The 15,079-nt window shown below is 38.5% G+C and overlaps 1 protein-coding gene across 1 annotated transcript in view; it reads right to left on the reverse strand.

Moving 5' to 3' along the window:
* PARD3B (par-3 family cell polarity regulator beta) overlaps window positions 1–15,079 on the reverse strand; it is a 569,932-nt gene that overhangs the window by 44,384 nt on the left and 510,469 nt on the right. The gene's annotated exons all lie outside the window — the stretch shown is intronic.

Raw genomic sequence — 15,079 nt, forward strand, 5'->3', positions numbered from 1 at the left:
GCTGTTGATGGGAATTGTAATTCAACAATATAAGAGTTGCAAACTATGGTTTACAATTCTTTTCTAAACCAGAATCAAATTAGCTCTGGGTCTGGACATAAAAAGAAGCCACAGTTAACTAAAAATGGATTTAGAAGCTTCCAAACTCTTCCTTATGTCATGCTGGAAGAAAACAATGAGGGCATGAGTTTATGACCCCTCCTTACATACATAAACCACAGTTTGGTGTTAGGTCCAAATCAGTTCAATATTTGTTGAGAAATCCAGGTCCTGAAACTGAAGTGGAAATGGATTTCAGGAGGCTCCTGTGCCACCAGAAGCTCCCTGGTTCATGCTTGCAGCAGCGTGGAGATTCCTCCAAGCCCCTGTTAAGTATGTTAAATGGCCACACATTTTTCCCCTGCCGATTTAAAAACTTTTAATTAAATTAAAATTAATGTTTTGTGGGAGGAATGGCGACTTAATGAAGCAGTCTTCTAGTTCAGATCTCCCCTCGCCCCAATATTTATTTATTTATTTTAAGTCAGACGAAAAACCTGGATTGGGAAAATACCTCAGTAAGTAGTTATCTCCCCACCAAACAAAACCCTTTTCACTATGAAGTCTGGATTTCTGCTTCTTTCTCCATCTCTGTAACTCCTCACAGTTTTGCACTGTTTCCTTACATTACTTGCATCACTTGTGTGTATCAAATATGCCTGCACTATCCTTTTTTTATTGTGGTTGCTGTTATTCCTAGAGAGGGAGGGGAGGAAGAGGAAGAGGAAGAGGAAGAGGAAGAGGAAGAGGAAGAGGAAGAGGAAGAGGAAGAGGAAGAAATAATAATCCCCTTGGCAATTCTGTTTGTGTGCTCTAAGATACTGTTGCCATAGAAACTCACTGTGGACACAGTTTGTAAAAAATTGGCTCCCTAGAGCTGAGACATTCTGTGCTCAGGGTAAAGTGGTCAGTATGCTCCAAGGGCAGGGAAAAACTCTGCATTGTCCTCCAAGGATCCACCAAGCCCTGAGGTGACCTCAGCAAATCATGGGGGGGGGGGGGGAGGAATAGCTGACCTAATAAAACAGGAAGGGAAAAATATATTTATTGAGGGAGCTAGAAGCATATGCCTGCTTAGTTGTCGTTATGGCTACTTGTGCTAATAGATATTTCCATGGGTGTTTTTGAAATCCAAACAGGGTTCCCTATAAGGTCGAGATCAAGCACACAATAGAAATTAGCATAATGAGATTCTAAACTCATTTTGTTTAGTGATTGTTCCTCTCCTACCTCCTTCATGGAATGGATTAGCTTAAGCTTTGGATACGAGGTTTCAATTCACTGGAAGTGGCTGCTTATATATAAAAATAAACAGCACTCTAAACATCTAATGTTCTATATTCAAACCATGCATAAAAAGTACAAAAGTACATTATGGTGCAACTGTCGAGACCGTACATTTTATCTCCTGTTAAGAAACATTTCTTTTCTTCCTTCCTTGTAACTGCTACTTCATCCAATTTCACTTACATTATGAAAGATCCCATTTCAGTTGTGATAAGCCCCTGAAGGAGAATCTGAAGAAGTTGATACATATTATGATACTTCATGAAATCTGACTTTTTTCCCTTCCCATCAGTCCATATACCATACAGTACCACTATCAGTTTTAAAAGCATTTTAAACATACATTCAAATTTTCAGGTTTCTAATTTATTTGGATAAATTATTCATCTACTTGAATGGTTTTATTATTCTGCCCACACCCACCGAAGGGGCGGGGGGGGAAACAGAACTAAAAATGAATAGAGACATAAACTTGCAAAACAGGCAAGAAAAGCGGTTATTTGATTCATGTTCATATAAAGCAAAATAGAAACATCGTTAAAAATCTTTAAAGTTTAAACTGGCATATTTGATTGGATTCCAAATAAAACCAGTATTTCAGGAAAAAAAGTTCATCCCTGCTGGAGCTTGCTCTATTATCTTTTTTGTTGTTATTGTTCAGGTAAGAAAACAAATATACTAATTAATAAATCTGGTATGAATTTAACTGAAACTAAATGAAAGTCAATTTAATATTCTAGATTAATTGATTTGCAGATTAATTTTCATCACCTGGAGATAGGTGTTTCTAGCATCTGAGTGTGAGAGAGCAAGGGAGAAATCTGGCTTATTTTTTAAGACACAGAATCCCTCATGAAGTGTGTTGCTCAGAAATGAGTAATGTCTATCATCCTTCCAGGTAGCTGCCAGTCCACTTTCCCCCAAATGACATCCTTCTCTTCCACTGATATCCACGGGGAGTGTATATTTGTCAAAAACATATATTCAAAAACATATATTTTGAATATATGTCACATGCAGGGCGGGGCTCTGATCAGGCTGCTGTGGCCACCAGCGGGATGTTTTTCTATTCCTCCTGTGGATGCGCCTGCTTCCTTCCTAGATATGTTTGCTAGGACGAAGCCAGAGTTGAGGTGGAATCTGTCACTGAGGATCTATACTGTTGAGAGTGAAATAGTTGTCACTAAAAAGAGTTGCCCTTTGGGGGAGATGGGTGGTGACAGAAATTTGAAATATAACTAAATAAATACATGAATTTAGTTGAACTTAAGTTTATTTGATCTGCACCCCATCTTTCTTCTGAAGCAAATACTCAGGGCAGCCCAAGTAAGCTGCTATCCAGAGGCTTGTTTATAAAATCAGAGTACTTTAAAATATTTTAACATGGAAATGGAAAGGGAGCTGCACATTGCTTTTGACCCATGGATTACTTAACAGGAGCATTCGCTGTCTGATGGTATAGAACTGCAAAAACATTAATGAGTTGTTGCTTGAGCCATTTCACTTTGAAGTATGCAAGACTCACAGTGAGCAGCTGTAGAATAAGGAGGTGACATGGGACAACTATTCTACTGTTGATGTTGTAGAAGTTTCAGAGATGTTTATTTCCCTGTGGGTTGAGGACAATTCCTTTTTACATGAGCATTGTGTGTGCAAAATATATAAAACCTGCACTGGCTTCTGGGATTATACATGTGTTACCCTTGCTAGATTGGTGTTGTGCACTTATCTTCTGAATATAATTTTTATGAGGAATTTTAATTACAACAGTTAAAAACTAACACAAACTAAACTTAGAAAAAGAGAAGAGATTGGGATGAGTATTCACTGCTGCAAAAGTTTACAGAACATTATAAAAGGGAATATATCCCTAGTCTAATATCAGAGTTCTGGTGACGAAACCCCAACCATTTCTCATAGGGATTATTCACTTAGGGACTGCCTGACCTCCATGTGAATTTAAGTAAGTTCATTGCACACAGCAACATCCTTAATAAGTTTCCTACTTTTAATAAATAGTTGTAGTTTACCAGACCCATGGGATCATTCAGCTTTTCTGCTTAAAAATGATTAGCCACTCTGTTGGGCTGAAGTGTCACCTTCCCAGTGGTGAAAGGTGACATTAGCTCAGGTATTCCTGCTGTCTTCCTTCCAGGATCTCCTTTACCTTTGTCAGGCACATAAAGACATTCTTTCAAGCAAAGCTTCACAGGTTTTTGCTGCCCATTCACCTTGCATTAACGGGCTGGTCTCAGAAGAGGCCCTGACCTCCAGTCTTCTGTACTTTCCCCCCAACCAAAGCCTCCCAATTTCTAATCAAGTGTTGAAAAGAAAAGACATGAAAAGAACCATGAAACCATGCACAAGTCAACCTCTGATGTTTTATCTCCAAGTTTATATTTTCTGCCTGGGACACCTATGTGTGCTGGAGGGGAGAAGGCAAATAAGCAAGAAATGTATAGCTTGTTGTGCCTGTCCAAAGGGGATTAAGTCATGGAGAAAAATAAAGAGTAAAATGTCAAGTTTTATCAGACACATTCCATCCAATTGCATAATAACAAGGATTATCACAAAAACAACAGTCTTCCTGGTATGCTTTCTTAGTATCTGGAAGAGGACTGAACAGATACTTTCCCTCTGTCTGGCACATTATTTAAATAAATCCATCCAGATTTTCCAATTTGCCTTCTTATTTAATCCAAAAGGTACAAATTACAATTTCAAACATTCTTGTGTTCATTAAAAAAAATTAATAATGGAAGGAAGGAAGGAAGGAAGGAAGGAAGGAAGGAAGGAAGCAAGCAAGCAAGCAAGCAAGCAAGCAAGCAAGCAAGCAAGCAAGCAAGCAAGCAAGCAAGCAAGCAAGCAAGCAAGCAAGCAAGCAGTCCTGGTGTTTTCTCTACACAGAGAAAGGGTGTGTTCCTGCTCTTCTCCTTCTTGTGATCAAAGCTGAAACAGTGATTTTGCATTATTATAAGAGTCATCATTTCTGCCTCTAATTTGGATGGTTTTTAATAAAGCTCCATTGATTCCACTGAATGAAACCCTCTCTTGACAAATGCAGAACATACACACTGATTACTAAATATGCAGCAATTATCATATTCAGCAGCACACTTTAATATCTTATTTATAGATGTATCTATCTTTAATTTGCTTTAATTAAGTTGCATTGATTTTAATGATAGCAGTCATCTCCTGAAGATGGAATTAGGGTTATATAATCCTACCAATACCATTGCATCATTGTTTGACGTTACTTTTTATACTTCGTCACTGCGTAGAATAAGTTGTCCTTTTTGAAACAGCATACAAAAGACAGAATATCTTTTATTGGCTCATCTACTACTGGTGAGGAAATATGCAAGCTTTTGAATTACATAAAATTCAGCCTGTATGTTTAATCAATAGACAAACTAACAAATGCTGTAGGAGTAGATGAATAGGGTGGATAACCAACCTGTCAATAAATATGCTTTTGACAAGGATAAATAGATTTGTTTTTTTCACATCCGAAGCTTGATTCTCTTCCCTGTCCCCTCTCCCCTTTTCTTAGAGATGAACATGCAGGAATCCACTGAAATGTTCATAATCTGGGTGACTTGATCAGCTTTTCTGAGCCATCCACTCTGTCTGGACATCATCTACCTTTATAGAAAAAGCAATGGTGGAAATACCGATGGTTATGACAACTTCCTTTAAATCTTGCAGCTGGCAGGGTGCTAAGTAAGGATTCTTCCAAGCAGGTAGTGCCCTACTGCTACCAGTGAAAGCACATTGTGCAGCTATTCTGTCTTTCCCTCCCTCACAAATTTTATGTGAAAAGGAGGGGGAAGCAAAGAGGTGTGGGGAGGCTCAAAAGGGGGATGTTGTCGCAAGGAGAGACTTGCTTTGGATCTCTCATCACATTTCCCAAAAGTGGCACCATAATTCCCACAGTCTCCCTGTCCAGAGAGTCTTCACCTTTCCCTCTCCTCTGAATTACTTGAAAATATGGGTTACCTTAGATTCCTGATAAGTAAGCAAATGTTAGAAAATTCTAGGTTATTTTCTTTTTAAAAACAATGGAACTTCTCTAATCTCTCTCTGTTTGGCTCCTAAATGCTTTATGGAAAATTGGTGCTGAGTACAAATAGGAGGGGGAAGGAGTATTAGGTATGTTCAACACCTTGAGTTATTTATAAAAATAATAAAGGCGGGATAGAAAATAAATAAAATAAAATAAATAAAATTCTACTGCAAGTTTGTTAAGTTAGTTTTAAACATATCCTAAGATATTGGGCATATCTGCTCATGTATCAAACAATTCCCATAAAAAGTCCTGATCTTCTCCATAAGCATAAATTGTAGCTCTGAAATGTCCATCTATTCAGGCCAAAGCTTATTGGAATGGATGGTAGCAATGAATTATTTCTGAAACGGGAAAACCCATGGTCACTGTCATGAGTAATGATGGCGAGCAGGAAGGGGCTCCCATCCAGGGTGGAAAACGCAGGCGTAGTACTGAGGAATTAAGCAGCCATTCAAAGAGACACAGATCAGGCCCGCCTTAGCCTTTGGGGTTTATCTGTCTGGGTTTTTCCCATGCTTATTCAGTTTGTTAGGATTCTGTTATGTAGCAGTAATAAACACTAGAGAACTACTCCTCGTCTCAGTGTGATTCTCACTGTTAGGACAGTCACTCAACCTTTCAATTTGTTCTGCACAGAAATAAGGGAGGACTACGAGAATTACAATGGGTAAGTCTTTAAATTATGGTAACGTGGTATATTTTTTGCTTCTTTGATTTTCAGTTTGATAAGCGTACATGGAATCAGCAAGGTGACATTATCCATGGCCTCTTATCAGAAGTAGTAATCTCTCCTTATTAATTCGTATATTTACATTGTCTTCAATATACACAAAAATATAAACATGCTCTATGACTGAGGTTTTGGAAATATGCAAACATATTTATACTTAATTCATATGTTAAATGGTAGATAATCAATCAACTAAACATTTTTTTAATCATTACTAGTCCTATGCAAACGTCTTCAACTGGCACAATGAAAAAGCAGCTTGTTTGCCATGTCAAGAGAAGAAATAGCTCAGTTTTTAAAATGCAATTATTTTTAGTCATTTCCAATAACTAAAAAAAAAACCTTACAAGGTCTAACCACAAAAACAATCAGAGCTATGCTGTATGAAAAATACAGTAACATATGCTACTGTTAGTCATTTTTTAAAATTCTATCGTGATTCAAAATGTTAAAAAAACAGTAATCTCTCCCTTGTTTTGGTCAATCTAACTCTAAATCTATGAAAAGTATGCATGATTTAGTCGCAGATAATCTCTTACTTTGCATGGATCAGGATTTCAGCTAATGATTCACCAGTGGAAAAGGATTCAGAGAGTAGGTATAAATGACATTCAACAGAACTTTTTAATAGTATCTTTTCAGTTCCTTAATCATCAGTATATGCTGTATATGATAGCCCCAAGAATAACCTTCCCTGTCAATCTCAGCTAAACACAGTGTGAAAATATCCAAGGATCTCTGGGCTTCTAATAGCTTAAAAGGCTTACCGGATGAGATGGCCAGCAGACAATGACACAAAGCATTCCAAGTATAGTTGTAGGGGACACCTCCTCCTCTTTGGTCCAAGAGGTTAGTGTCCCCTCAACCTTTGGGAAAGGAAGCAATATGAGACTTTGCTGTTTCTGAGTGTGCTTGTTTTTATTTTTCACTATAATTTCAACCCTCAGCCCCCCAGTGTTTAAAAGAAATACCCCTTATGGCAGCAGATGGTAATTGGAGTGGTGGAAATGCTGCTTGGTGGCTGCCTACTTCATTTTCTGGGCAGATTTAGGGCTACCTAACTATAGGCCACCCACAAATACAGCAGAACTGGCTAAACCAAAAATAAACCACAGTTTCAGGCTGAGGTTAAGGTGCTCTGCTCTGCCTTAATCACAATTTGAATAGGTTTCTTGGTACTGGCAACATGCTAATCACAGGTTGTCATATGAGTCAGATTTATATGTTCACATGGCTAAAAGAGAAGAAAACTTCCTTGTGATCAGTGGAACAAAAAAAGGCAGCACAGAAAGCTCCCCTTCTAAAGCATACAGAGACATCTCTATGTATGTATCCAGAGCAGTGTTTCTCAACCTTGGCAAGTGGACTTCAACTCCCAGAATTCCCCAGCCAGCATTCTTTGCCATGGACAGATCACTCTGATTGCCTTCCATTTTACTGGTATGACACCCACCGCACTTTTCAATTGGCTTGCCCCTGGTGGCTGATAGACCCAATGAGATTCCAGAGGAAGCTTGAGGTTTTTCCTGGGAATCTGATGGGCAACTCAGCTGATGTCTTAGTTGCAGTCCAAAATGGGCAGGTGGCTGAGGCCTTGAACCACATTTCCCCATGTGGGCCCTCCCTATACACCAATCCTGGGGTGCACCTTGATTCACTGAGGAGGTCTGGGAGATGAAGTGCAAGAAGAGATGCTTAGAGCACCATTAGAGGAAGATAAAGAGCGAGTTTGATTGAAAAGAGGAAAGAATCCATATTCAGGATTACTGGGTGGCAATAAGAATGGCCAAATGTCAGTATTTCTCCATCCTTATTGTACCCACTGATAGTTGCTCAGCAGCCCTGTTTAGGGTAACCTGGTCCCTGCAGGGCTGCTGCAAGGAATATACTGTGCAAACTAAGGAAGATGATCTTGATGGAGATATGCACAGGGCCGCAACTAGGGTCTATGTCACCCGGGGCAAACATGGATTCCATGCCCATTTTGGCACCCCACCAGCGCTCATTTCGGCGCCCCACCAGCGCTCATTTCGGCGCCCCATCAGCGCAGCGCCCGGGGCACATGCCCCGGTTGCCCCCCCCAGTTGCAGCCCTGGATATGCAGGATCTGTTGCCTAGACAAAAAGGGCTGAAGAATTTTTAAAGTCCAGAATGAGATAACATTCAGAGGTGGCTCAGGCAGATGCCTCCCTAATTCAAGTATAAGAAGAAAGAGGAGGTACAGTAGAATCAGACTTGTAAGGTTCTGTTTTTATAGCCAATCGCAACAAAAGCTTAGCCTTCATGTAGAGCTGATTTTCTGGTCTGGTCTACTTAGTGGGGTTGACATCCACTAACTAATTGGTGAATAAAGTTGCTCAGATCTGCTTGGAGTTGGACTCTGGCTAAATCTGGTTGAGGTGCCAAGGGCTCAGTGTGGTGGTATGTTCCAGCATGAGTTTGAGTCAGTGACTCTTGAGAATGTGGATACAATTCTCCTAGCTGTAGATATTAGCCTCCCCTCCCCCAAGATCCATAGAATTTCCATCTTTAATCGTGGATGATGTAGCACTTCCCCCTTCAAAATTGGTGTGCAGGTGGAAGCTTTGGACAAGAAGGGCTTTGTACAGCTTCATTTTATGCATCTCTTCCTGAATCAGAGACCCGTCATTCATGCCCTAGCCACATCGTGGCTCAACTCCTGAAATGCTCTACCTGGGGCTACCCTTGAAGACTACTCAGAAGCTTCAACTGGTCCAAAATGCAGCAGCATGGGCAATGATGGGCATGCCTTAGTATGTTCATGTGACATCACTGTGTTGTGAGCTGCACTAGTTGTTGGTGTGCTTCTGGATGCAATTCAAGGTGCTTGTTATCACCTAAAAAGCCCTACATGGCATAGGACCATATGTAAAATTTCATGCAGATTTCATCACCTTCATTGTCTTGGCTACCTTTTAAAAAGTCTAGCCTATTATTTCAAAGATGAGTGCAGCCATCTGTAGTTTGGGTAGGAGAAGAAGCAAGAAGTAATGGATTGGAATTATACAGCTAGTCCTCATTTAGCAACTGCCTTGGATAGTGACTGCAATTACGACAGCAATGAAAAAGTAACTGCCACCAGTGCCCCTATTTAGGACAATAAAAACCTTCAGTGTTAAACTGATTAAGATCTGGTCAATTTCAGGAAGCAGCTTCAGGAGGGTTCTAATCAATTAATTAAGGTTACAGAGCTGAGCTTGTTAACTTGTGTTTAGCACTTTTTAGGGACAGGCCTGGAGGAAAGCAGCTCAGGAAGAGATAGCTTGTTTAAACAATCTCTCTGCCCTGTGAGGGGGGAAAAACGGGTCAGGCATAGGACACCGTACAAGAGAACTTTATCAGAATGAGACAGCAGCAACCAGTGATCTTCACAGTCTCTCTCTCTCTCTCTCTCTCTCTGTCACTTGGTTCACTTACTGACTGTGTCACTTAATGACCATTTCACTGGAACCAATTGCAGTCACTAAATGAGGACTACATATATATTTTTTAAAATCTCTACACTTTAGACTGTACCACAACTATGTAAGCATTATTCATTCTAAAAATGCAAGGGCAGGATCTCAAAGGGAACAAAATCCCACTAAGGTAATTTTCAGTTTCTGGTCATCATTTTTCACTCACTGATTACCACAATGTGTTGATTAATAGTTGTATGTATGTCATTAGAATGCACATTCCATAGGTCAGAAGCATTTCTGGAATAAAGTAAATAGATAGAATAGTCACAGCATTATTTTTCTCATCCATAAAAGACTGACAGTAGATTTTCTTATCAATAAGGTTTCTGATGACCTTGGTGTCTCTGGTTAGCAATTTTGGAGACTTTTACAGAAAAGCAAGCTCAAATAATTAAGTGTTCCTTTAATCTCCCTATCTCGTATATTGAGACAGAATGAGATAATGACACTGTTATTTAAATTTCATTTCTCCCTTTTGTACAGAACTAGGATGAAACTTTGACAACAGTATGCCAATCATATCATTTGAGCATTGAGCATTTGAGCACTAATGCAATATACTCGGACTGAAAACATTTCTGAACAAAGAAAGTGCCATACAGATGGAAACCTGTATTTATTTTTATTTATTTATTTATTTTCTATCCCGCCTTTATTATTTTTTATAAATAACTCAAGGTGGGGAACATATCCATTACTCCTTCCTCCTCCTATTTTCCCCACAAAGCAACCCTGTGAGGTGGGTTGGGCTGAGGGAGAGTGAATACTTAGGGGCATTAACTAGATGAGATAGAGGGGTTTGGCTGGAATCTCTAACTCAGTTACACTTGCTTTTGAAGGAACATGCCGGACTGTACTCTCACGGAAAACCTGGCCAATCTAGATGGAAGCCCACTGAAAATGAGAATAAGCCTCTGGGCTCTCTGGCTACCCTCTGTCCAGAATCATCTCAGGCTACAGAAGCTTCTGCTTCAAGATCTTATGAATTGCCTCTGTTTCTTTCACAAATGAGATCATTGCCATCTCAGCGCCCTTCTTGCTGGGTGGCTTTCTGTCCCATTAATCCAGTCATTTGTTTTTGTTAATTTGATGCTTTAATTGTCTTAAATGCAAGCAGATTGTTGGGACCCTCACATTGGAAGCCCAATGCTGAGATAAACTAGAAAAACGAACAACAGACATCTTCAGCTGGGTAATAGGAAAGGCTTGCTTTATTCTCCATGTTTTTAGGCTGCATTAAGAATACTTCAGTGTCTTAAGAGAACATAAACTCAGGGAAACAACAACAACGAGCCTCTTTTCAACTTCTTTAGAGAAGCAGTCACATGGAGTGGTCAGCTTTCTGTTTATTTCTTTAAACTGGAAGGACAGCATTTATTTAATACTAGCATGACAATCTGCCCCTTTGGCTCATTTGTAATATTAAAGGCAACCTTTTGATGGATGCCCATGATTGAAAATGACCCCCTTTTGTTCTTTCAGTCTTGCATTCTTCTCTTCTCCCTTTCTTGCTGTTAGTTTACTACACGGTTGATCCAGATAACTACCGCTTTCAGATGAGTCACTGCTCCTCTTTCCAATCGGTCGTCTTGTTAACAATTTGAATCGTTATCTATATTTCCATGTCCTCCCATTACATTAACTTTTAACCCAAGTATTTTGAGCACAGCACACCAGCGCTCTAACTCTCAGAGGCTGAAGTTTCAGCCTAAGCTTTGCAAAACATTTGCAGAAGTCAGCAGTCAAACTGAACCGTGAGAGCAACAAATTTGGGCTTGGGGGTGGGGGAGAGAAAGCGACAAAACATCTCAGTTCATCAGTTGCCCATGGGCCGCTGAAGCTCTCACTCTGTTTTTAATATTTAGTATGATTCACTGTACTGTCATACGTGGCTACATGCTGCTGTGAGAGTATGCATGTAACAGCAGGACCTGGAACTGAACTGCAGATCAAGCAGAGAAAAAAGGCAGTAAAAATACACTTATAGGCAGATATACACACAGGGGAAACAGAGCATTTCATTGTCTCTAGGATTCTTGCTTTGCTAAAGACTCTCATGAGTCGAAAGTATAGGCAATAATCCTTCCATTATTACCTTCTAAACATTTAGTTAATGCACAAATCAGGATACTCCATTACTAGAGGGGAGAAAATGGGGTCGGGGACAGAATGACAAATGTCTTACATTGCAACCCACACTGAATAAAACAAATAATATTTTTGCTGTTAAACTTTAACCTTGCATGCTTTCCTTCTAATCTAATAACAAACCAGAACAGTATTCATGGAATGTTAATGGCTAGAGTAATAAATCCACCTTAATCCTTTTAAAAATAGATAGGATAGAGAGTAAACAAGAAAATCTCCTCTTCTGCTTTTCTCTCCATTCCACCTTAAATAATTAAGGCAAAAAGCCCTCTCTAAACTTCAGCTTCAGTATGTAAACAAAGCGCATCACCAAAATCCAATAGGTCTGCATTAACATTTATCAAAGCTATCAGCAGCAGATGATTTTAGCTCTATTCCACATGACATGAGATCTGACTTTTCTTTAAAAAAAAAAAATTACATTAGACTAAATTTTCCAAGCACTAAAGATTCAGTTCCTTTAAGCCTGCAATCATGACTGGGAGACAACCTTCCCTCCCTGGTTGATACCACTTTAACAGTTGATAGCAATATTTGTGTGATCTAATGCTATCTACCATTTTTGGTACCAGATGGATGCCAGATGGACAATGCCTTTTTTTGGACTCCAGTCCTAAACATCACTGGAGACGGGGTCAAGTCTGGTCAGCTGGCCATCTCAGATGGCACTTCAAAACAAGACAATTGAGGAGAAGACTGCAACATCTGTTCCAAATTTATAATGACCATAGAAAATAATGTGAAGTTAATATAGATCTTCAAACAAACAAAGGTTCTAGCCTCCATACACTTTGCCTTGCAATTGGACCACTAGTGTCCCCTCTGAATTTAAAGTATAACCAGTATACTTTTCTCTTTCAACAGTTGAGTTACAATACCTCAGTGCAAAAATCCAGATGACCTCAAGATGACAGCAAAGAGGCCCAGGGATTTCTACTTTTTTGGTGTTTGCCTGGATTTTTGCAACCCAACTATGGTAGCCATATGCAATAGTACTGTGAACAAGGTGCTCCCAAAACAGAGCAAGAGAACTTTGTTTCAAATGGCAAAACAGGACAACAAAGCAAAGCAAGCAAATGGCTCTGATTTTGGAGAGGCCAAGACTGCGTAGGAAGCAGGCAAAAGCAAGAGAAAGAAGAGAGTGGGGCAGAGACCTATTAGAAGTATTAATGTTTTAATTTGGTTTTTCAGAAGGCAGGTCTTCTTTCAAATTGGATGTAGCATCAATTGCTTAATGGACCAGATGTGATTTTTCAAAAGGCGCTTCCTCCCTTCCTTTCTTTATGTATAAAAGAAAAAGAATGCCCTTAAGTTTAGAATGAGGTCTGCAGGAAAATACAGCTGACTTCAAAGCACAGTCTCCACTCTGCAATTTTCTTCATGGAGAAGTTATGATAAACAGGTTATGTGGTTCCCTAAGGTTACCATGGAAACCTTTTCTTTTCAGGCCATCATTTCCAAAGGTACAATTTGCATCAAAATGACAGAACTTGATTTTTTGGGGGAGTGGGGGGAGGAGATTTAAAAGAGGTCATGCCAGCATGTTTTATTGCTATTATTTCAAAACTTGTGGACGTAACATTTAAAAGAAAGATGTATTAATCCATCTAAACTTCTTAGTGGCTGAGTAGAAATTAACTGATATTTCATTGGTTATTAACTAGTATCAGGAGAAATAAATCTTTGGATGCAAGAATAAATATTAAATATTACTTTTCTGTTGCATCTGATAGCTATTTTCTCTGATACTGCCTCATGCAATTATTTTATACTAAGGATGTATTTTAGATTTTGGATGATGGGAGGACAGTCATGGGGAACATAGTTTTCTATCATTCTGATAAGCTTTTGCCTTTCTGAATATATAAGAAAAGAAGCCTTCTAACAATCGTAAATTAAACCAATACTTAATTTACAATCCATACTTCTTTCAAATGACAACTGCTATAATATGATCTGTTCGTCTAAGCTGAAAATTATTGATGAATGCAATGTTGATATAATCACCAAGAAAATTATCACCTATCTACATTTACTACATATGTGTGTGTGTGTGTGTGTATAAAACATTTTGAACATGAACATATGAAACATATATTTTAACACCTAAACACAATTTCTCTTGGTCCATTTTATGTATACTTTAGAAATGGCAAATATATTGATTTGGTTTCTCTATGTTTTGTGATTTTTTGCAGATCTGTTAAGTTCATTGAAATTATTTTGCAGTAAAAATAATATATTTCTTGCATCAATTATTCCTCCAAACATGCATTTTTCTTTGCAATTTTGCCTAATACACCCAATAAATATACCCAATTTATGGAAATATCAATATAACACTTTATATTGTGTATATTCTTTATTATATTATCCTTAGTATAATTTTTGTATTACTGAATTGTGAAATTCAGAAATATGGTGAAATGGTGATGAAATTTCAATTTGTACATTAGTTGGAAAATGGGAAAATGGGGAATGAAACAAGTTTGCATTCAAATACAAAGTAAATTGTGTTTCTCCCCATTACTATTATATAGTAGCTCCAAAGGAACTCTCTAATTTCACTAGAGGAAGCAGATCTGTGTATATATATTTTTTCATAAATGAACACGCTCCCTTCCAATGAAATAAATGTGGCAGATCCCCTAAAAGATGTGTATGTCTACATTGAATGAATGGGAAGGGAATAGTGAAGAGGGAATACAAGCAGTAAATAACAATTCATTTATGGCTCAGAGGATTTGGAAAACATTTGCATCTGCCTCAACAAAATGAATTGAGTTTTTGATGGTTCTTTGTAGATACATATAAAAATGACAACTCAAATACTATTTTTCTAACATTACTAATACAGTTTCATGAAAAATATTATCTTATTATTTGACTTTTGGCTATTTCCAATATTACACTCTTCTTAGTATCATTAATTATTAGCTTAAAAGCTTTGTAAATCATGATTTCTTCCAGGTAGTTTGTTAGAAAAAAACTAAAGTATTGGAAAGACATAAAGTGTTGGTTTCACAAATGGGAGCTTTTACTATGAATAGCTGGGAAAGAATGTCGTAGCACTATATGGGCTTTTTTCCCTGAAAAGTTTAAAATATAACAAAAATGCAGGATATCCTACAAACTTCATTCAAGTGTGAATGTTTCATACTGTAATGGAATGTGAGAATGACCTTGGAAGACAGAGGGAAGAGATGCTGCCTAGGGAACGATCAGATAACGATCAGGGGAGGAGCCCACAACTGAATAATGGGCAGTGAAAGAAACTTAGAAAGGAAATTTGCCCTAATTGATCAGGTGGTAAAAAGGCAG

This window comes from Candoia aspera, chromosome 1, assembly GCF_035149785.1.
Source record: "Candoia aspera isolate rCanAsp1 chromosome 1, rCanAsp1.hap2, whole genome shotgun sequence".
Taxonomy (NCBI): domain Eukaryota; kingdom Metazoa; phylum Chordata; class Lepidosauria; order Squamata; family Boidae; genus Candoia; species Candoia aspera.